The sequence below is a fragment of the Melospiza melodia genome, chromosome 3 (genome assembly GCF_035770615.1).
Source record: "Melospiza melodia melodia isolate bMelMel2 chromosome 3, bMelMel2.pri, whole genome shotgun sequence".
NCBI classification, from domain to species: Eukaryota; Metazoa; Chordata; class Aves; order Passeriformes; family Passerellidae; genus Melospiza; species Melospiza melodia.
This window is the reverse complement of record NC_086196.1, coordinates 15,959,898-15,983,475: the sequence shown is the minus strand read 5'-3', so window position 1 is coordinate 15,983,475 and position 23,578 is coordinate 15,959,898. Positions and strand designations below refer to the sequence as shown.

Sequence of the window (23,578 nt, the reverse complement as noted above, 5' to 3'; positions counted from 1 at the left end):
TCAGTGTGAGATTCAGACTTCTAAGTTTTGGATGTCTGTCAGCAGGTGTCTTTAGCTAAGTGACTTAAATTTCCACTGCAGTGATGACAGATTCACGTAGGTAGCAATGGACATTCTGACCTACATCTACAGGTCACAGGACCTACAGGTGCTTCTGGAAGATGAGTAGAAAATAAGGCAAGATACCCAAGGGTAACTTCAAAACCTCTGGATGTTTGTTCTTATCCCACCCGTGGATCAGGACCAGGCTAGCTTTCAGCTGTGATAACCAGACTGTTACTGGCTGGCCCATTGCATTGCTCACCAGAGAACTGATTTTAGATGCCTACCTTCTTCTTGTGATGTTGAAACTACTTCATGAAAGCACCAGACCTGGACTTTAGCACTGCCTGTAATGGAAGATTAGACACCTAAATAATGTCTGAGAAATAGGGGTGTCTGCATACCCAAATTTATGGCACAAAATTTAGAGGCACAATTCGCCAGTGTAAATGCAAGCACATCCTTTAACCTGAGAAAGTTTAGGTGTTAGTGCTTGAGGTATTTAGGGATGGGGCTAGCAGAGATTAGACAGGAAATCATGGGTATCCTGAATCTTTTCAAAGAAAAACTGGCTGATATGTGAGATCCCTCACAGAGTCCATGTGATAAGAAATTACCAAGGAATCTAATCCCTACCCAATGTGCTGCAAACTGATTTTGTCTCACACAAGCACCAAGATAACAGTTTCACACAGACAGCTGTGGCCTGGCTACTAAGCCAGTAGGCAGTTAAATAATTGTTTCCTGGTCTCTAACGTCATTGTCCAAAGCTGAGAATCTGAAATCTATCACTCGCCTGCCATTTCCCCTACAGGCTGATCAACTTCAGTCTTATGGCAGTATGTGACACTACATGTAGGTGTTCTACAGTTCATTTCACCAATATCTACCAGTCCCTTTATTTGGCGGGATTTAAAACTTGGATTTTTCTAACTCCTAAATATTACCTGTATGCAGAATAAAAATATTCTCCTGGCAAAGCCCTTGATGTATTCAGTACAGACAACTTGAGAGCATACATAGCATGCAGTCATAGACTTAGGATATTTCCAAAAGATGGGTGACAGCTGCCTCTCCTTTTGTAAAAGCATCCAGTTCAAGACACAACCATTATAAAAGCAGTCAGAATGCATGCCCCAGAAAAATAATTAAAAGGGGACATTACGTTGCTAGCTGGGAATCTGAGGTTCAGTTCTTTCTCCTGGTTCCAGTTTTCCATGTGACTGTTCTTCCCGCTTGAAAGTGGAGCAATGCTATTTACTTCTTTTAAAAGGTACTTTGAGACTTGTGGGTAAAAAATGCAAGCCAGCAGCTCAGTGTTCTACTAAGCTGGGTGCTGTAAGGGTAGCTATACTAAATGTGGTACAGCAGCAGAGACACAGCCTTTTAATAGACTAAGTATGTCACTTGAATTATTTTCTAACTAGACAATTTGGAATTTTCAGACCAAAAAAAGAACAATTCAAGGACATCTGGATCAAGCCTGGGTAAAGGGCAGAAGTTAAATCATGAAAGTGATGCTGCTTTGGACTGCTTGCTCAGAGGGAGTGACAGGCCAGAAGGTCAAAGCAGCAGCAGCAGGTCCTACACGTTCTCAGCTCCACCAAACCACTCCACTTTGCAGTGCTCCAAAACTTGCCTTATTCATGAGAATCACACCTCTCTGAGCACACAGCTCTCCTCAACATATTTGCCCGAGGCAGAACGCAGCTGTGAACTCTCGGGTTCACTGGCACGGAGCTGTGATGGCTTTGTGGTCAGCATCACAGCATTTCTCACATTTAAAGAGCTCAGCAAGCAAAGCCCTTTGAACAATTGAGCAGGTATTTCTGTACTGTACTTCTAATATTGCCACTTTTTGTTTTGTTTCTCTTTTCTTGCTTTCTCACTCTAAATGACGCACAGACTGGCTTTTGGGGAAGGGAGAAACCAAGTGCTGCACAGCCATTCTGGCGACTTTAACCTCATTTAACCCTCAGCACAGCAAGAGGAAGTACAAAGTATTTTCACGAGCTGTGAATGGGCTCAGATCTAGTTTTGACGTCTTGAGGAAGCGCTGCCTTCTGCAAAGCCAGAAACACACAAAAAAAATGTATGTGAAGTTCCGAACTCCAGGGTTCAGAGTCGCAGAATCACACGGAAACCGTCCCGTCCCACTTCCCCCCACCCCACAACAGAGGCCACCGGAGAGAGGGGGATGGGATGCCTGCGGAACGGGGAGGGTTTGGGGCAGCGCCGATGTCCCCGGGCGGGGCGCAGCGCGGGTGACAGTCACACGCACCCTGCCCTGATCCCGCCGAGCGGACAGCCCGGCGCCCCGCCCCGCCGCCTGGGGAGCCAGGGGGTGTCCGTGTACGGTCCGCGCGGGGCGGGAGACCCATCCCTGTCTCCATCCCTGTCTCCATCCCCATCCCCATCCCCATCGGAGGGCGCCTCGCCCCGCGGCGGCGGGAGGCGGGTCCGGGGAGCCGCGCCCGGGGCGGCCGCCGGCGGGAGCCGCACGCAGCCACCGCGGGGCGGGGCGGCTCTGCCAGCGTCGCGCTGGGCCGGGCGGGCTGGGCCGCGCCGCAGCGCCGGCGGCTGATTCGGAGGCGGCGGCGGGGGATGGACGAGGGTACCTGCGGCGGCCAGCGGCGACGGGCGGCCCAGGTAAGAGCGGGGAGAGACGGCGGAGCCCGGGGCTGCGCGGGGTGGGGGCTAAGCCGCCTCTGCTGCTCCTTCTGTCGGCGCCCCCGCATCGCGGCGGGGCGGGGACGGCGCGCTGCAGCCCCGGAGTCTCCCCGCTCCCCTCGCCCTCTGAGCCTGCTCAGCCGCCTTTGTGCCCGCTCCCCGGCCGCGGGGTGCCCCTGCCCCTCGCGCCGGGGGGGCTGCGGGCGGTGGCGGGAGGGACACGGCCAACTGTTGCCTGGGAAGCGCCGGCCCCGGAGCGCTGCCCGCGGCCCCGGGGCGGGGAGCGCCGGGGGCTGGCTTCGCCCCCAGCCCCGCTTGGAGAGGCTTCGGGTGCGGTGCGAGCCCGAGCTGAGATTCCCGATTGGCCTCGCCGAGCCGGGCAGGCGCTTCCCCGGCCACTGGGCTCTCCCCGGTGGACGTCTCCGGGTTTTCGGTGCCGGCCGGTGGGTGCCGGAGCCGCCGCGGCTGCAGGGACGAGCAGCGCCCTGGCGGAGCCGGCTGGGCCCGGGGAGCCCCGCGCCGGCCCGGGCTGTCGGTCAGACCGCGCGTCGCTGTGCCTGCCTGCGCTGAGCGCGGCGGGGAGGGCGGGGGGCATGGGGAGATTAGGCTTCAAACTTTGATTACACCGAAAACTTTCTATTCCAGCTGCTGGTGATTGCAGGGTGCCACAAGCGTGGTGTTTCCAGAGGGATGTACCTAGACAGGAGATGAAAGGCTCTGTAATGCTGCTTTCATCTCGTTTAAATTGCTGTCCATGTTGGGAGGTGTTACAGCGAACAGATAGCACACTTGCATCTGTTATTCCTATTACTGTTTTTCTCTTCATTTGATTCCAAGACCGTTTAGTTTTATTTATCTTTATCTGGGGTTTGTTTTGCTAAGGGCTCAGTAACACATTGTGCTACTGTGTAGAATCGAATGCTTCGTAATTCACTGGCAACACAGCGAGGCTCTTAACTGCACAGGCTTTCAGTGGTGCTGCTAATAACTTGCCGAGGGTGGTGATGTGAGTTGATTTCCAGCCTGTTCCTGGTCTCTAATTGCCATGCTGACCATCTTTACACTGCATTTTTGTTACCAGTTCTAAAGTCAGTTTATATATGTTTGGGGAAAGGGTGGGTTAAGGGGGACAGAGATATCTTTGCTTTGCTTCTTCTGTTATGATCATCTGCAAGGCCATAAAAAAATTAAAATTACTTTGGCAGTGGGGGGGGGGGGTTTGGAATGAAATGCTGTCGTGACATGAGGTTGCCTTGTGGGCAGAGATTTTCACATGCTCAGCACAGCTCTACAAAAATACCCCAACACCTGTTACACAGGGAAGAACTGAGCTGATACTTCCTTTTTCTCTGTTATGGTAACTTTCGTATTTCTGTAACATGTAAGGAAGACTGTTACATCAGCAATATACTTTTTTAAAAGTAATTTTAAAAATAAACCTTGTAAATTTAAGTCTCTTTTCTACTCTTCTGTAATACCCCCAATCTTCCATCTCACCAGGCCCAAATTAAAAATTAATTATAAACTCCTACTGTTTCCTATGGTACACTTTAAAATAAATGTTTTAATGAAAATAAATTACAGGTTATGGGAATATCATGAAAGGTTTGACTTAATTTTATAAAGAGCATAGAGTAGCAACCATGAATAAAATTCTAAGAATTTTATTCTTCAACTTAAACTGCTGTAGTATAGTTTAACTGCTGGTCTTTAAAGTTTCACTCAGTGTAAACTATGGCAAGTAAAAGCAAGGCTCTCTGAGTTACTTACATGGTTTCTCAAAGACTGTGCAATATTTTGCTGTATTCTGTTCTGAACTTCTTCAGTACCCTCCTGTGCTGCTTTTGCAGTGATGCTTTGTTTTTTCCCCCAAGAACTTCTGTTCTTAAAAACTGAAAATAAACAAACCACAAGCGATTGAAAAGACAGTGTATATCAGTAATTAGAATGAAACCCCCTTGATTAAGTCAGAAAGAAAAATGGTGATCATCTTGGATACTATTGCATAATTACTGTCGTCAGATGTCATTTTGCCATGACAGTGAGTCTATAGTGAATTTTACAGTGCTGAGAAAATAATTCATTGTTAGTGTGCTTAGCTTGTCCTCATGACATCACTTTTGACGCTGTTTTGTCAGGCTGAAATATCTGGTCCTCAGCAGTATGGCAGCCTTACAAAGGCATTGAGGATTTGCATGTGCAGTATGTTGCAGATTTCCACATTGTGTGATATACAAAACGAGCTTAAATGCTATATGTTATGCAGATGAATAACCATTTCTGTACTTTGACAGAAATAATATTTTGTAGGTGTACAGGTACTATAAGTAAGATCTGTTTATCATATTTTTATCTACTTCCAAATGCCATTCCAATTAGAGTTTTTGGAGAAAGTAGAATATTTTTTGTAGAATTACTGACATTCTTGAGCACTAGATGTATATTACATGCAGTAGCATATGAAGTTAATCATTCAATTCACATTTTATACAAACTAGGAAAATGCTATTCTATGTCTAAGCCCTGTATATGATCCAGACATCATTAAGTCTCCCGTTAAAATCCCTGGAGACAAACAGGGTATTTTATTGGGACCTATAATGTCAGTGGATAGGGGTGTATGAATGCTAACAATGTATGTTAATTTGAAGCAGCCAAACATCTTAGTGTTTCCTCTGTACTGAATTCAGTATGTCTTTGGATCCATTTCAGTATTATCAATCATTCTTTTAGCAGTGCTTTCTACTCATGTTATCTAGGAATGCAAAACAGTAACACTAAATCAGAGAAAACAGTTTGAGAGGCATGAATTAAAATGTTTAATATATGGGGCAGTTTGAGAGCTGCAAAAAATGCAGTCATAAATTTGAATTTTGTTGTTTAAATTAAAATTGTAATAGAAGCTGCTCTGCACTCGTGTGAATGATGACAAGAGCAATCTGAATGATTTGAGCTGTAGAGGTCCTAATTGTTATGAAGTACCCGAAATTTGCCATTCTTCTACTTAGACAGAATTCCAATTCCTGCTTTCAATTAAAATGAAAAACGTGTCTTATTTTCTATCTTTACATACTGCTCAATACAAGTTCTTGAATTAAACTGGTAGCAGCAGCTGATCCTACAGAAAAAATAACAGTAATAGGTATAGGACATAACCTTTCAGGACTCAGCCAGTGCAGCACTGACACACAAGCGCTTGAAAGAGTTATATTTAGTATTTTATTTTATTTAGTATTTTAGTAGGTTTAAAATGTTTAGAAATGATGCCAACATGAAGATACCAGCCATGAGATTTAGTTAAACATCACTCAGCTTTAACTCAGGAATGGTTACTTTGGCATGCTAACAACTGAAATACTCTTGTCTAATTTATGAACTTGTCAATAGACTAGAAAACCAGGGCTCTGAGGGACTTCTTTGTGCATATTACCTTTTTTTGTTCCTGTCCATGACAGTACTTCTGTAGCGCTTTTCATTGTGGACGAGTTGACAGATTTTAACATGGTTTGGACGACCAGCAGTGCAAAAGGTGAAGCTAATGCATAAGTTCTAGTTTTATCTTTGAGTAAATCTGTATAAGGAATTTGCAATGTTTATAATGTGTGAAACATTAATTTTGAAGGTTCCAGTAGCAGTGCGGATTGTGGTGTTAAGTGTGCCTATCAAAAGTGCCAGTCTGGTTTGGTTCAAGTCTTGGGTTATTAAATGTGATTAATGAACCTGTGTTCCTCAGGCCTGGTGAAGAGCCTCCATAACATCCATTCAGCATGGGAGTTGTCGTGACTAGAATGTGGCATGGAGCATGCTGAAATGTTCAGTTTGATCCCATTTGTCTGTGATGAGCTCAGGATGACAGAGTGCAAGTTCTCACGATATAAAAACACTGTGGAGGTGGTTTGGTGTTTTTAAGGGAATGTGTAGACTTAAACTGACATTTTAGATAAAAGTCATTCTGTACTGTGCTGTATCTCTCTGATACACATAGGTTTAACTTAAAGTTTAAATAGCTGCTAGAAGCTTTCTTATATATAATTTATGGGATTTGTCGAGGGGGGAAAGTTCTTCTCTCTGCTGTATTACTGCCTGAGTTCATGAATTATTTGAGTGGCCTATTTTACAACTAGATGCCTCAAAGCTGAGGTTGATGGTCCTAAAACCCATGTCTGAAAGCAAACTTTTCTACATTTTTTACTGTGAAGAAAATGAGATGCACAGTTCTGCATCCGTCCATAGCTGTTAACCACTGAGACTGTTCTGGAGAGTGGAATCTCTCTCCTGCCTCACTGCCTTTGGCATCCAGAGATGGCAATGTTCCCTCAGGATTAGAAAAGCTTGTTTTGCTAAGAAATAAGTGTAATCTATTTACTCAAACTTGAGTAAAAGCATTTGCAATTATGTTAATCTCTCTCCTCTTCATGTTTTATGGTGCATTAGTTGCATCACACATTCATTAAGTATGACACTTTATTCTCTGTCCTTTTTAGCTTTAAGCACCTTGAGCTCACATCACCCTCTTCCCAAAAGACCGAAACAAGCACAGTGTCATAAGCTGTCCTTTATTTCACCTGCAACCTCTGAAAAAAAAAAGTAAAAACAGTAATTAGGCCAGAGGCCTAGACTCCTGCCCTGTGATTAAGGCATTCAGGTGAGGGAAATCTGGTTTCTATGGGTGTTTCATTCTTTAATCCAGTAAATATTTTTCCGTTTCAGAACTTCTGCAGGAATAGTCTTAGGACAGACAATAGCCTGTGGTTTAGGGCTCTACCCTGGTGTGCAGAGATGTGGTTGGGAGGCAGTCTCTCAACCTGAGAGGAGCCTGCCACCCACTTCTACTTCCTCTGTGGTTGCTTTCCTGATGCTGTTAAATAGCTCCATGGTGCTTGAGAGCATGCTCCTGCCCTCTCATCCGAAACTTCAAAATTGCATGACTCCTTTCCTCAGGAGCTTGTGAAAGGAATGTATCTTGCTTCTAGAGAGCCCTGAGGGTTTTACAACCCTTTTTAATAACATAGGTACCTCTTGAGCTTCCAGGAACAGCCTTCACAACTTTCTTACCTATTTGGTTAGGTGGCTTCCTGCTTGCTATCCCAGTTATCTTACTTTCCCTTCTATACCCAAATTTGTTGCAGCCGTGCTCAAAATTCTCTTGTGAGTCCAACTTGGTCTAGAGTCTAGACTTATATGGATAAGTAAATCTAGGAAGAGTGTAGATTTTGAAGGGATGAAGGCCAGACTTTGGCAAGACTGAGGACTTCTGGAGAAAGTCTTTTGGTTTTAGGATGCAGTTTGAGTCTGGTTTGATTCAGTTGTCCAGGGTAAATGTTTTGTCCTGGATGAGATGCTTTGCAACAGCTGTTGCCTCTATACTTGGTTAGCAGGCACAAGGAGGCCAGAAGACCCATATCCTGCATAGACCCATGTCCTGGAGCACCTACTGGGATATTTCAAAACAGCTCAGTATTATTTGCCTCTGCAACTGAACGGAGCCCAGTAGTATCCTAGGAGTGTTGTTGCCTAAGCTGTGTGTGGTTATTCTGAGAAGTGGGAGGAAAGGGTTGTTTTCATGTTTTTCAAAGATATTTCAGAGCAAACCTGAAATATCTGTTTTATTTTCTTATTGTGAGTGTATTTAATACCTAGCTTGATCATTATAATTTTCATTTTGCAGCTGCCCCAGATAAAATCTGGAAGGTTAGCTTGAGTTAATGGCTTTCTGGAAAGAGGGGAGAAGGTTCATCCTCTGGTTTCTCTCATGCATGTTAATAATGGTATGGAGCTGTGGGGCAAAAATTCATTACTGGTTTTTTTAGCTGTTATCAGAATGCTGAGTGATGGTGCCACTTACAGAGCAGAATTGGTTTTGGAGAAGAAGGAAAATTCTCTCTGGTAACTGGTCCTTATGATTCTATCTCCAGTAAATTGATTCCAGAATTGTATTTAAATAGCCTCCATGGGAGACATACAGTAATATTTATTTCGTATGGGTGATCTGTTGGTCCTAATTTTTCAGAGGGGATTGCTATAATACTGAGGAAACTGAGGAGGAAGTAATGGCAAGGGGAAAATTCGGTAACATTTCTCAGAGTTGTTGAGATCTGTTTAGATTTGAGAAGGCTAGATTGTTAAATTTGTTATGTTTTATCTCCAGGAACAGTCTAATTTTGTCTCAGTTGTACTTTGTCCCACCCACATACACACAGTCTGTACTGTATTGCTCTGTAATTGCAGTATTTTGCTTCAAGGATCATCTGTAGGCAGTTGGCGACTTCTTCAAATCCAGATTTCATGATGGATGTTGGCATCTTTAGAAGCTTCTGGAAATAAGCCTGTAATCCTCTCCCTAAGAATGGGATGGTGGCAGAGGAAATGGGTTCTGATATCTTGTAACTCTTTTCCTTATTTTTTTATTATTAAAGCATAAAAGCCCTGTTGGACTGACTGGAATGCTTCCCTCTCCCAAGGCTGTGCTGCAGCAGGGCTCTGTAATACCAATTACTGCAGGGATGGTTTTGCTGCTCCAGATGAGATCATGATGGGGGTGCTGGAAAATGAGTCGCCCTTAAAATGTATTTTACGCTCTGAATACATTACAGATTGTGTTGTTATAGTGCAATACTTAGGTCTTTGGGGTTTGTGTTTTTAGTTAGTGAAGGTGTTAAAAAATCCACTTAGAATTTTTTATCAATGTCTCTTGTATTCAACAGGAAAACAGAAAATATTTCCTGATCTTGAAGTATTTTGGGACTGTGTTGCCTGTAGAACTGATTTGTATTTCTGTAGCTAGATAATCTTCCTGCTTTTATTTATTTTATTTTTTCCCAGAAAGACAAGGTCATATCACATATATTAGAGGTCCTAGATGTATAGATGCTATGTTTGTCCAGTTTTATACTGTGAGCCTGAAAATGATTGGGGTCTGACTACTTATGCCTTTGTTTTGCAGAGATTTTGATTCATTAAGGCACAGACAGTATCATGTTGTCCTTTACTGAACTAGAAGTAAAACTGCCAAAAAAAAATCCCCTTTTGTTCTGCTGCTGAGGAACACTGTGGGCTGCCAAATCCTGACAGTCTGAGTCACCACAATTGTAATAAAGTGTTTGTACTTTGTCGGTTGCTGTTATTCAGTGTCTTCTAATTTATTCATAAGGCAAAGGGACACCTACAGGTTTTAAATACTACTTTTTAAAGAAATAGTCAGTGTTTATAAAGAAATAACGTTTGTCAATAGAGAATTAAATACACTGTAGTTAACACTTGAAAGCTTCTAAGGAGTAAATAGTTAATCTTTAACAATAAGAAATATACATGTATACTTGTATTTAACAAATTCCACGTTTCATGCAAGAGTAGTGCTAGACTTCAAAAAATGATGGGATTATTTTAAACTCCTTACTGAACTCTGTTGTTTTGGTCCTCTGATCTGACCTTATAATGATCTGATAACCAGAGAGACTGCTTCCTTCCTAAAAAAAAAGCCAAAAAAAAAAAAACCAAAAAAAGTTTTAAGGACAGGGCCTGTGACCCTGGAAATGCTTATCTACATTTTAGCTTTGAAGTGTGTGGGTTGTGACCCAGCGAGCCTAGCTCATGTAATTAAATTCAGTTGTTTTCAGCATCACTTCCAAACAAAATAGTCAAGTTCTAGTAGTCAAATTAAGTTGTAATAGTCACATATAACTCAGAATGAGCATGCATAAAAAGCTGGAGGAAGGCAGGGTGGTTCTGACTCAGTGGTGGTACCTGTAAGGCTGACAGGTGTGTTCCAGTACCCACAGCAGGTGTTCTGTCCGTGACCATGTGCATGCTGTGGTTCTCTGGCTGATGGATCCTGCCGCCTGTGCTTGGGTGGGAGGTGGGAGTACTTACAAGTTCTGGATCCCATCACCTGTTCATGGAGAGGAGGTGGGTTTCTATATAATTTCTCAATACTGTAGCTGTTATGGATGTGAGTCCTCATATTGTCTAGTATCAGTTATTGAGGCAGAAACAATGATTCCTTTCTTTCCATTGACAAAATAACAATAAGGCTTTTATTCTCGATACATGGGGAATTTTGTGTGTCATTTACCTTTCCCTACATTGAGCTAATGAAATTTACACGGTTCTCGCTCTCAAAAAAAGCACCAAATTGGCTAAACTGGATTATTAATAACTTTCCCCGATTCTATCTTATAGAGCTGCTGGTGAAAAGCACCGGCGTGGGTGTGGGTGGTAGGCACTGGGGCAGTGTGGAACATGTGGAAATTCTTGCAGCAGAAAGTACTATAATTTTAATTGCTGCTCAGTGTCATACTATCACTACAGCAGTTTCCCGAAGAAGAGGTTTGCCTGCTATTGACAGGACATTCACACAAAGGGAGGAGATGGTAGATAAGCAAATGCAAATATATTACATGCCTTCTATCCTTTGGTTTTTAATACATGCTGTGGTGACGAGTTCAGTGTGAAACACTCAGTGACATGTAATTATATATGCATTAAGTGGATGTTGATTCATGGTGTCCCTCTCTGAGAGTACCTATCCATAATGCACTGAGGTAGGGATGCAAGAGGAGCAGCACAGCTCTGAGCTGCTTAATTCATGTGGCACTGCAGTCCCGCTCAGCTGCTGACTTCCTTTATCCTTTTTTTTTGCCCATAAAAGGAGAAAAGTGCTGCCATATGACTCTCTTTAGAGAGAATCACAAGATGAGGTTGGGGCCAGAGGGAGGGAGTGGTGGGGGGGAAGTTATTCAGGTAGCTTTGTTTCTTGTACATGATACAAAACATTGTGCTTTCTGTGTTTATTTCTGTGGTATTACTAGCAAAGTATGTTGTAGTATTTCCTTCAACTGACATTGCAATCAGACATTTAATTCTTGTAATAACTTTTTTTTTTTTTCTTTTGCTTTTCCATGGATGAGAGATTCTGAAGGGAAGGGATATAAATGAGTTTGGAAGGAGCTAACTTCAGTTCTTAGGGATTAGGCTGTCCTCCAAACTTGCAGACAGTTTCCTGCTGGTTGTTGAGGAATGACTGTATGTGGTATTCTCCCATCTTGTGCCAGTGGCTGTAGGTAGACATGCCTGAATTCTTTGCCTAATTTTGCGCTGTTAAAAAGCTTCATCTCCGGTTTTTCCAGAAAGCAGACTACTTAGGTGATTCTCTGAAGATTTGCTCAGAGATCAAATCTGGACCACTCTGTGCCTTTTCACAAAGTCCTTGAGCTCTCTTACTCTGCAGTCTCTCAGCGACTCTCTTTTACAGTAAAGCAAGAATTGCCTGCCTTCCTTTGGCATATTCTGACAAAAAGCACAGCCCTCCCACTGATGAGGGTCACAGTTTCTCCACAGAGCTAAGGCATTAGCAGCTCTGAATGAGTTCCACCCAGTTTCTGGCATGGGTTACTAGATGGTGTTTGGTGGGGTACTGATTCTGCATCAGAGTGCTCAGCAAGCACCAGGATGGTCAGCTCCCAACCATGCTGCCAGCTAGTCCTGTGTGTGTTCAAAGCCATCTCTGAGTCAATGATTCACAGTATTGATCAGCTTGGGTTTAGTCAGCCTTGCTGTTCCCTTTATTTACTGATGCTGTGAAGTGATTTGACATGGCAACATACAAATCAGCTGTCTCTCTTCTTGCTCAGTCCAAAACAAGAAGTTTTAGAAATCACAGCAGAATATCTGTGCAAACCAGACTTGGTTCTTTGACAATTATGGAGATCTTCGACCCAAACATTTCCTTTCATACAAAGTGAAGCATTTTGTCAAGGAGTCCAAAGGGATCTGGAGAAAATTGAGATCTTACTAATGAACAGTCATTTCCTACATTTCCTAACATCACCCTTTTCTACTATCACTGTAGGTATCTTGGGGAGAGAGCAAAAGGACCTTACTAATTATGGATCTAAAGTAATCTCTTTTTCCCTAGCTGTTGGTTTTTGGCTTTTTTTTTGGCTTTTTTTTTTTTTTTTTTTTTTACGTCAGAGCTAGGATGTAGGCCAAGATCTGTGAAAAACAGATGTCTGTCTCATGCCTACAATGTTATCATCACTGGGATTTAATAAATTTGTTAGTTCATGTATGTGGGTGGGTTTTTATTGTGTTGTAGACTTCTGGTAGTTTTTCTTGAAAGATCAGACAGTTTTGTGGTTTATTGGAGTGATGGTCTTTAGTTGAGTGTTGATGTCATTGTTGAGATGTATTTGTCATCTTTTCATCTGTTTGGAAGACTGAAATTGTACCTGTAGTTGAAGGCACTACAGTTAAAGTATTCACAGGTAAACCAGTGTGGGACTATTAGGCTGGAGCCGATGGTTATTACGTAGATTATTAGGTGGACTCACTAGACCAGATAGGCAGCTGGTATTGCAACAGTTATAAATTGGTGCTCAAGATTTTACAGAGTAATAAGCAGTTTTGTCAATATTGCCGTGGGTTGACCCTGGTTGGATGGCAGGTGCCCACCAAAGCTGCTCTGTCACTGCCCTCCTCAGCTGGCAGAGAACAGAAAACATAATGAAAAGCTTGTGGCTTGAGATAAGGGCAGAGAGAGAGATCCCTCATCAGTGACTGTCATGGGCAAAACAGACTCCACCTGGGGAAATTAGTTTAACTTACTACCAGTCATATCAGAGTAGGATATTGAGAAATAAACCCAAATCTTAGAACACCTTCTTCCCACCACACTCTTCTTCCTGTGCTCAACTTCACTGTCAATTTTTCTACTTCTTTCCCTCAAAAATGAGAGAAGAAGGAGAACAGAGGTTGCAGTCAGTTCAGCCCACCTCTGCCACTCCTTCCTCCTGACATTCTTTCTCTTCTCCAGCATGGGCCCCCTCTCACAGGAGGCAGTTCTTCATAAGCTTTTCTAATTTGAGTCCTTCCCATGGCCTGCAGTTTTTCATGAAGTGTTCTAGTGTGGACCCTCCCAAGGGATGCAGTCCCTCAGGAACAGGCTGTTCCAGCATGGGTCCCCCAGGGGCTCACAAGCAGCAAATCTCCTCCAGTTTGGGCTCCTCTCTCCGTAGGCCACAGGTCCTACCAGGAGCCTGTTCCAGGGTAGGCTTCCCACAGGGTCACAGCCTCCTTCAGGCACCCACAGCTCCACTGTGGGGTCCTCCATGGGCTGCAGGTGGATCTCTGCTCCCCCATGGTCCTTCATGGGCTGCAGGGGCACAGCTGCCTCTCCATGGGCTGCACCAGGGGCTGTAGGGGAATCTGCTCCAGCACCTGGAGCACCTCCTGCCCCTCCTTCTGTACTGGCCTTGGGTCTGCAGGGCTATTGTGCTCATGTTCTCACTTTCTCTTCAGATGCTCTTCTGCAGCAGATTTTTTCCCCCTTCTTAAGTCAGTTATGCCAGAGGTGCTGCCACCATCACTGATGGGGTCGGCCTTGGCCAGTGGCAAGTTGTATCATCCCATCCTGTTCCCCTTCACTGCCCTCCCCCCTACCAAAACCTGGCCACGGAAACCCAGTACACAGTGCCACTGCACTTAAGACTCCAAGGTGAGGAGTTGGCACTGAGGATGATGATCTGTGGGTCAGCCCTTGTGAAAGGGTTGTATGTTTTTGTATTGTCAGAATGATTTTTCAGTACCCTGTGACACTGCATAATCACATCTATACAAAGTTTCACGCACAGTAATTCTTGCCAAGTACAATATTTATGTCCATATTTGCACCACGGTAGTTGTGTTTTCCTTTGGAAAGTTTTATATGCCTCTCTTGTCTTTACAACAACTTCTTGCTCGTGTTCCTTTTTGTGCAAAATAAGGGTAAATGCTTTCAATTCAGGTTTGCATGAATTTTTAAAAAGTAATTAATTTGGGAATTCTGACTTAGATGTAAAAAAACAAATTTGTGTGTGAAGACATATATAACTTTGTGAATTATTGAAATAAACCCACAGATTTGTTCCTAAAACGCTGATCTTGCAAGATGAATTTCTTCCTTGCCCATCACTCCTGTGTGGGTGAAGTTTGGAGAAGCAGAATCTCAGCTGTGCATTGGAATGCAGTTGATAGAGCTATGCCCATTCTACACCAGCTGACAATCAGGACTAATGTGGTACTGGCAGCAGTCCAGGCTTGCCAAAATTAAGAAATCAGATGCTCATGTTCAATCCATCTGAACACATTAAAAAGCTCCAAAACCTAGAGAGTGCAGATTTTCTTGTATGCTGCATATGATACTCATTGTGGAAACACAAATGCTCAGATATGACATGATTTTGTGATTCTGTTTCCCTGATTTGAAAGCAACAGCCACCTAGGCAAGGGTGATCTGTTAATTCTGAAACACATTTGGCCGTTTATGGAATTAACTTCCATATTAACTAATAAAAGTGATGTTCTCCAGAAACAACTGAGTACTGTATTTATGATGCATGTTCATAGCAGGAACTAAATAAGGAGTGGGTATGGCATGCAACTCTACTGTTACATTTTTAGTCCTGCTCATGACACAGTTTTGTTCTATGCCAGCTAACACTCTCCCAGATAATGCCCAAGCATAGTTCTGGGGTTGGGAGGGACGATGGACTGTTTCCAAAAGTCTGTTTGGATCTGGCTGGGCTGTATGGAGGAGTAGGATTTTAGTTGTCCAGCTACAAGCTGTAACGTGTTTGCTGGTTCCAAGCCCAGAACGTGGCTGTGTGCCCTGGTCTGTTTTATTTTTTGACATATATGTGGCCACAGATCCTGCTTTCCAGGAAGCTGGGATTCAGCAGCTTCTTTAGGGAGGCAGTAGCAGCATTGTCAGTGTGTGCTTAGGAAGGTAGAAGAACAATTCTTTCAAGCCTGGCAGTCAGAAGCTGTCTGGGAAGCTGGAAAAATGAGCCAGAGCAACTTAAAATCATGGAATAATTGAGTTTCATATTTGTTTTATAAGACAAGCCCCAGAGAATACACAAGTATAATCAGCCGTTTTGAAAGCAATTGTTTAAAAAATATATATATATTTGAAGAATTATGGCCTGGCATTTTAAATCAAAATTAATAACCTGAGTGTTAAGCAGATGGCATCTACAATGTTCTCAACCAGAGGATGTAAATCCTGGCAGTAGAGTAAAACTTATCCCTAACCTAAGCTTTGCTTTCTGTTAGCTAAAGGAGCAGTGCTAGTGCAAACCTGAGTTGTCATGATCCTTAGCTTTTCCCTGGAGAATCCCTGTCTTCAGCAGATGCCTCAGCCCTCTTCTAATTGTCTGTTTGCCTCATGTCTAGGAGGTGCAAGTCTAACCTTCTATTTAGCAAAAACTGTAGGGTGTGAAGTTTTGAGTGTGGGTGTTTTTTTTTCCTTTAAGCAGTGTTAAAGCTATTAGAATCCTAATGACTTAACAGTGTCTGGTCCGACAGACAGCTCGGGGGTTGACTCTAGTCCGTGGGGCTCGGCCATCTGTCTCACCAGCCCGATCCTACAGGACATGAGGAATAGCTCTTGGGATGGCCTGGGCTTCTTGTCATGCATTCCTCCAGCTGGCTGTGCTCCAGTGGTCAGAAACTGACCTCCCAGTGCCCACGGGGACAGTGCCATTCCTGGGCTGGCAATTCCTGCTGCAGTTTGTGCTTTGAGGGCTGTGTCGGGTGCGCATCAAAGCTCAGGTCAGGATGCTCTAAGGATGAACTGCCCGGAATTACTGGGATTGCCATTGCCATCTCTTGCATTTTTTTGCATAAGATAGAAATATTACCAGATTGGTAGTAGAGTTTTTAATGAGTCTGTGTTTTTTTTCAGTTTTTACATTGATAAGTGTGTTCAGTTGCTGCTCCTTTTTTTGGTTTTGTCTTTTAAATCAGAATAAAACTCGTTGCTTTGTTTTGGAACTTGTACTTTCTACTTCTTGAGTAAAGGACTTCTAAAACATGAAATAATGTTGTGGTTGCGTAGTTAGGATAGAGAGTTTGGCCTCTGACACACACTTCCTCTCATTTAACTCTCCTCTTTTTGCCTTTGAACATTATGTAGTCCATTCTGTAATGTAGCTTCTCTTAACTCCTTATTTCCAAATAGAATTAATTTAGCATCTCTGCTATTTATGCTTTGTTGAATACTGATCGTACAGCCTTAATTATTTCTTACACAGCAGGAAACCTTCAAAATAGCAGCTGTGTTTTTCCTTAAGTCAAATTGGTTGTGAACTACGACTGCTCAAATCCCTGGGAGGATAATAAGCTTTACTCCCAGCAGGTCCCCCAGACTACTACGCTAAGGGAACCAAACTGACTCCTGTGTTTCACTGTATAAATGCATTTTAACTAGAGATAAATTGACTTGCTGTAGCTTCCCAAAATAGTAAAAGAGTATCTTCTCTTCTGTGTTAATATATATTATGGTTTGCCTCCTTGCTAATACCCTTTCCTTTGAGCAACATTTTACTAGAGTTTCAGGGTGCCTTATTTACTTCAGTCCATTTTTGTCAGGCTGGTGTTTAAGAAATGATCACTTTCCTTTCTTTCTGACTCCCAGTTCTCCCAAGAACAAGAGTGGTTGCTCATAAATACATTTCTTCATGCTGTGGTTAAGTCACAGTGCTGTAAGAAAGTGTCTTGATACTTAGTTTTTTTCTGAAGTTATTAAAGTGTTGTTCCTCTTCCCTCCCTCAGCTTTCCTGTGGAAAACTGATACCAGTCTTGGGATGTTTATCTCCACTTTTAAAGGAATATTTTAAAGATACCAAACTGGAAACTAAACTTTTCAGAGTAGTTTATCCTCCTTCCCACCCATGGCATTGGCTTTGGCTTTCTCACTCAATGGCATCTCTCTCAATCCAAATGTTATACCTCAGTGAACTTGCCTTGCAGCCCATTCCATGCAGTTATTGCTCACAGATAATAAATGGTTTTTGGCATCTGTTTGTAGTCTTTTTTTTAATGCCCATTTCATACCTGCTAATCACATTAACCCTGTAAATTACACTGACGTTGTTTTTATATCCTGTTTGATTTTGTGGTTTTTTTTTTTTATAGTGAACAAAATTTAGATATCTGAGAAATTTTTTTAATATATTAAAAAGCAGACTTCCAGAATGTTGTATTTGATTAAAAATCTAGTTCAGTCCTAGCTACTACCTGAGTTATGCTATTATGAGGGATAGCTTTCTGTATAAGTTGCAAAGGTTTTGTAGTTTTATAACTCGGATGAACAGGAGGTTCTCCTTGATAGTTGCTGGGGTTTTCTTTCCAAAATTTAGGGTTGTTTTTTTTTTTACATTTTCTATATAAATGTAACTAGTGCTGGAATTCCAGAGTCTTTCAGACCTGTGATTTTTGTTGCTGGGTCAAGAGGGAAGGGGACATGTTTTCTTACACCTTCAAGCAGTAAATGCTGTACTAAACAGTGGTATTTAGAGCTGATTTTTGCAGCCCTGTAGCACTGGAGGGTCAGGAGTTGTCTCGTACTCCATCACTGCTCTGTGGGAATGGGTGGGTGTCTGGGTTCTGTGCCAGTCCTTTCCCTGCCCTGCAGCAGTCCTTCACTACCCCGGTGTGCTCTGGTGTGAGATTAATTGACCTTTGGCTCTGGAAGCAATGCACAGTAGAAGACACCTTGCAGAGTACTCTTTGCTTTTGAAAAAATGGAAGTTATTCTCTCCATTGAAGGCATTTAAGTAACTTTTCTGATTTTTACTCATTAATTAAAGCAGTTTCATTAATAACGATCGTTTTAAATAAATTTTAAAATCCACAGATTGCAGCCTCTGTTTAAGTATTGGGAAGGCTCTGGATCATCTTCAACAAGGTAAGAGTCACCTCTGGTCCTTTCATCCTTTCAGACTTGCACAGAACAGCTGTGGAGCAGATTTGAACATCATCAATGATAAATGAATGCTCAGCCCTCATTGAATACCATCCTTTATGCAGTTTTGCTGTTGCACCTCACTGATGCTTTCAGAACGCTATCTGGGCATAATATTCTCGCCTTGAGGTTTTTATTTGTTTGCTTTTCTTGTTATAGAACAACAATTGAGAATTCTTCTTCCCATGTACTTTTTTCATTTACTCCACTGTTTGTTTTGAGTCATGTCACTGTTATTGTTCTGGTCTGTCTAAACCCTTGGGACAGAATTGGCTTAGGGAGAGAGCAGGATTTGTTCACATCCCGTTTGAAGTCCTGGTTCTGTGATTTTTATGGGTCTTCTACTACCATTTTTTTTTTCCAGATCTTGACCAATTTCCCATCAAAGTGTCTGAAATACAAGTTGCAAATACCATTCATTGCTACATAACTGGAGAGAATTTGCAGCCAGAAGCAAAACAAATCAATGCTAAAAAAAAAAAAAATTGTTTTTCCCCTAGAGAGAGGGAGTTCCCTGACTTGACCAGCTACTAATTGGTACAAAGATTTGTTTACACAGAGGAGCAATTCCTAATTAGTTCCCTGTGTGGGTGTTCTACTTGGGAAATTAGTATTACATTTTGATATAATCTGCTTTTATAATGAATTGTTACAATTTGCAGTAAGGAATGTATTTTTAGGGAAAAAAACCCAATCTGCACTGTACCACATGAGTTTCGAGAGATAATTCCTCTTTAGGCAGCAATCAAGGTTACTATTTTGAAATTAAATGAATAAAAGTCGATAATTAGATTAAACCAAGTTTTTAGTCGCATATTTATAAATATAGCTGCAGAAACACAACCATGTGTTTTTCAAAGCCAAAACCTAATGAAGCTGAATTAAGCTGATTTATGGACGGGATGGCTTGACCTCTGAGGCTATGAGGATAGTGAAACTCAATATTTGGGAAAAGTGTTTGTGGAGCTCTATTACCATTATTAAGGTTATGGTTGAAATTGAAGTTCACTTCCAAACTTTTCTGTAGTGGACTTATTTTCCTTATTACTTTCACCTTTATTCTGGGAGCAAGCTTGCATCTCTCTTAAGTTATTTTATTTAGAGAGTTGAAAAAGTAACATTAAAATAGCTGTCTGTATAGAACCTTATGAAGCACCTGGTCCCTTGTTTTTCTAGTGACGTCCCCTGCCCCAACACTTGGAAAATGAAATGATCGCTATTGGACATTTAAATTACATTCTTTATTTCAGTAGTTTCAAAAGATTGGAAAATTAATTTCTGAACTTAGAACTGCTTAGAACTGGACTTTTTTTCATTATAAGTATTGCTTTAAATAAATATAGCCTTTATACTAAATTGCTAAATGTTTTGGAAATGTATTCCATTTCCATGATTTCATTATTATATCTTTTAATTCTTAATATAATTCATACCACTATCAGTGCACATTATTTTCCTTTGGCTGTACTAGTCTTGGCAACAGCTCGTTATAAAATCTAACTTATCTTCTGCATCTATTCAGCAGAATTATATGATATAAAATTTAGTTTGAATACCTGATCATTTCAACCCAGCTGCAGTATTTAATGATATGACTACAAAAATTTTTGGATGTTACAAATCTCACTTTCAATAGAATAACCTCCATTTCTCATGGAAATTTCTTTTTTAAACTAGAAAGTTCTATTGCAAAATTGAGATAGGGAAGAGCGAAACTGACCCCAAGTGTAATCTTGAATGTTTTTCATGACAGACGGACATTGAATGTTTAGCATCGCCTCTTTGGAGTTTTGCATGTGAATTGGAACCACTTTATTTCTAGGTAAGACATAACTGTGGGTTTGTGTTAAGTACCCTCTTCCTTTTATATGTGAGTTGTGAGAAAGCTGAAGAGTGCAGTATGCTGGACTTTGCTTTATGCACTGTTTATGTGTTTGTTGAATGAGTCCAATGTAACTTGAGATTTTAAGTGCTCATTTGTCCGAAATGTGTTTGTTCCCTGAGAGAGACCACACCAGCCACTCTGCATGGTCAATACATTTACAGGAGTTTATTTTGTGATCAGATGTATAGCTGTTCTGTTAGCTCATTGCCACCTTGAGGAGTTAGCTGAGTGCTGTCTGCCCCTTCTCTTGCATCAACACCTTCACTCAGCAGGATGTAGTGGTTTAGGGAATTTGCTGCTGAAAATCTGTGGGATTGCAAAGGCTTCCCGGAGGATTACTCTTCTGTCAGGTTAGGCCTCTGCATCAGCTCACTGCAGATTCACACAAGTACTGGTATCAACACAAGGGAATCAGTGCCAGTACCTGCAGTAACAAATCATTTTATTGGCTTTAAACTTCTTATTTCTCTCTGCTCCAAGAAAAGGATACATGAGAAGGACTATGAAGAGGTTGTGAACAGCTGCAAACTTCAATAGCTGAGGGGGAAGCAGCGGGGTGATAGAAATGAACTAGAAGGTTTTGATCTGTAGATGTAATTAAAAGAAAATTTGTCACTGGAAACAAACTACTTCTTAGTGAAATACTAGAGGTTGTGCCAGTCCAGCTTCTTGTGCTTTCTACAAAGACTATAGGGACCAGAAGGGACATCTCTGTCACATTTCACATGCAGCTGAGTTGTGAGCAGGGCTTCAGGGCTGAGATTCACGGACATTGGTTCTGGTTGTGACCCAAACAGTGCTGTTTGCCAGTCCTTCCTGGATTCCTGGGAAGTGTGAAGCAGACAGGACATCTGACCTGGACTGCTTGCAGTAACACCTAAAATCTGAAAGGCAGTGGTATCTTAACCGTACTGTTGGAAGATGGTGGCTTTGATTCAGTAACTTCTCAGAGAGGTGGAAGCCACTGAGTATAGAAAGGATTCTCTGAGTTAACCCTGCTTTAGTAACAGTGAATTCTGTCATTAATTCAGCTTGCTGTGAGGGGCATCCAACAAGTGGTGCTGTGGGCAAAAGACCACAAAAACTTCCACTTGCAGGTGAAAACAAGCCCAACACAGCAGCAGCCTGACTGGGTTTCTGTCAAAGCAGGTTCACAGTACCCAGGCGGAGTCAGGGCAGTCTGTCAAAATAAAGGTGTTTGCTGATCATGTGGAGGTTTGTTCAAAAGAAATAAAGCCACCTGCAGAGGTGGAAGGTGTAGAGGTTCATCAGTTTAAGGTTACAAAGGATGTGGAACCAGCATAGCTGAAAGACAGCAGTATTCCTGTTTTATTTCAGTGGATGGGTCAACAAACCCAGGTCCAAGGGAGGAGGTGGATGGGAGGGGTGGCAGGAGAGACTTAAGATGAAAGACTGCAATCAGAGCTTTGACAATTTCTACAGGGTAGAAAATTATTCTCTGTGTTTTAAACTACTGATGTGAACTTGTAAGAACTGTGTACACAACCAGCAAACCTACTTTGCATCTTTTATTTCTAAGTTTTACTTTCTCTGTTAAAAGAGCTTCCAATCTCCTATTTGGTTACAGTCATATGGGAGTTGAAATAGGAATTATGCAAATGACATACCTATTAAATTTTATAATAGCATTTCAACTAAGATTAATGGCCCAGGATGATCCTGATCCAGAGAGGAGAGAATCTGAAATCCAGGTGTTCAGCATGGATTTATCCACTCCAGTGTCTGGGACTGAGAGGAGGTGAAGGGAAATCTTAGAGACAGGACAAGTAGAAGGAAAAGAAAAAATAAAAAGACAAATGGTAGGAGTGGAGATGAATACTCTTGATGAGACAGAAGAAAACAGGAAATGGGGAGGAAAAAAGGGCAGTGAAATGAGGAAATAAAGATTTGTTAAATTATGCACTACTTAATATTATTCCATATAAAGTTAATACTACTATAGCATGATTAACTGTTTTTATTAAGTTCATTGGTAGAAGGTAATAAACTGGTTGTAATTACATCTGGTAAGAAAATTAGTTAGGCTTTTTTTTACCTGATATATGTTTGAAGTCCTAACTGTTGGCTGTTAGACCTTTTATAGTTAAGACTTTTTTTCAAAATGAAACCCTCAAATATGACTTTACTGATCTTAAAAATATTTTTTTTCAGTCTAACTAAATACAAGATTTTTTTTTGTTTCTAAAAGGAAAAGTTCTGAAGATCAGATCTTAATATAAAAGTGAAAAGCCAATACTAAATTCTAAATACTAACACAGCAGAAGCTATTTTTTGTGTTCTGAAGTGTGAGCTGTTTGAGCTGTGCTGGGAACTTTACATGATAAGGTTTTAATTTCTGTCAGTGCAAAGAGGAAAACTGAATCTTGTAGACTGTTTTTAAAATGGCCAGTATTCCTTACTTTTGAAAAATGTGACATGAATTATTGCTTTAGTTCTCCAGAGTTTGAATGTCCCTATCAGATTAAATAATAGTATAACTGTTTTCAGAAGTGTTTTGGGTATACATGTATATGGTGATCTGTTACTGTTGGTTTTTTTTTTAAATGACCTTGGGAGCAGGAGAATATGGGGTGGGAAGGGAGTAAACTGTTTTTCATTTTCAATTTCCTGTTTTCTAAGAATACTTGGGAAAGTTTCTTAATTAAATAATATCATAATAGACAGTTGGAAGATGAGCTGTGATTACATTCAGGTCTTTACATGGTAAATATGTTCTTAAAGTAGTAACTGCTTGACAAGAATTAGGCATCATTTTCCACCAAAAGTAGTGTGAAGTGTTAAAGATGAAGTTAGCAATGCAGGGAGAGTAAGATCAAACATTTAGCCTAATCCAGACAATTAAGTTGGATGTCTAAAGAAGTCTTCACTAACTGCTTAAGCATTGATGTTGAGTGCCAGAATTAATATCTGAAGTTGAATCTCTGGAGTGAATTTGTACTTCACACACAAATGTGTCCTTAGTTTACCTTAGGCCATGATAACTTACTAACATTTCAGGTATCTTGATAAAAAGAGGAGCACTGTGGTTGTAGAATTTCAGAATGCATTTCAAACATTATTTTAGAAAGTTATTAAAAGTTTATAAACAAGTTGATAACGTTTCACACCTACTGCCGTTCAGTTTTTGAGCCTGTTTTTATCTCACAGAGTATCTTGTACAGACATGTTCTGTACGGTTA

At 41.5% G+C, this 23,578-nt stretch overlaps 1 protein-coding gene across 6 annotated transcripts in view; it reads left to right on the top strand.

Annotated features, from left to right (window-relative positions):
• Positions 1–2,601: 2,601 nt before the first annotated feature.
• Positions 2,602–23,578, top strand: part of CYRIA (CYFIP related Rac1 interactor A) — a 56,028-nt gene continuing 35,051 nt past the window's right edge. For 4 of the 6 annotated variants that reach the window (XM_063150866.1, XM_063150861.1, XM_063150864.1 and 1 more), the window contains exons 1-3: positions 2,603–2,691; positions 18,386–18,436; positions 20,247–20,315. The gene's annotated coding sequence lies outside the window, so the exon portion shown is untranslated. Of the gene's footprint in view, positions 2,692–18,385; positions 18,437–20,246; positions 20,316–23,578 lie in introns of all 6 variants that reach the window. The other 2 variants (XM_063150865.1, XM_063150863.1) reach the window with 2 other exon arrangements.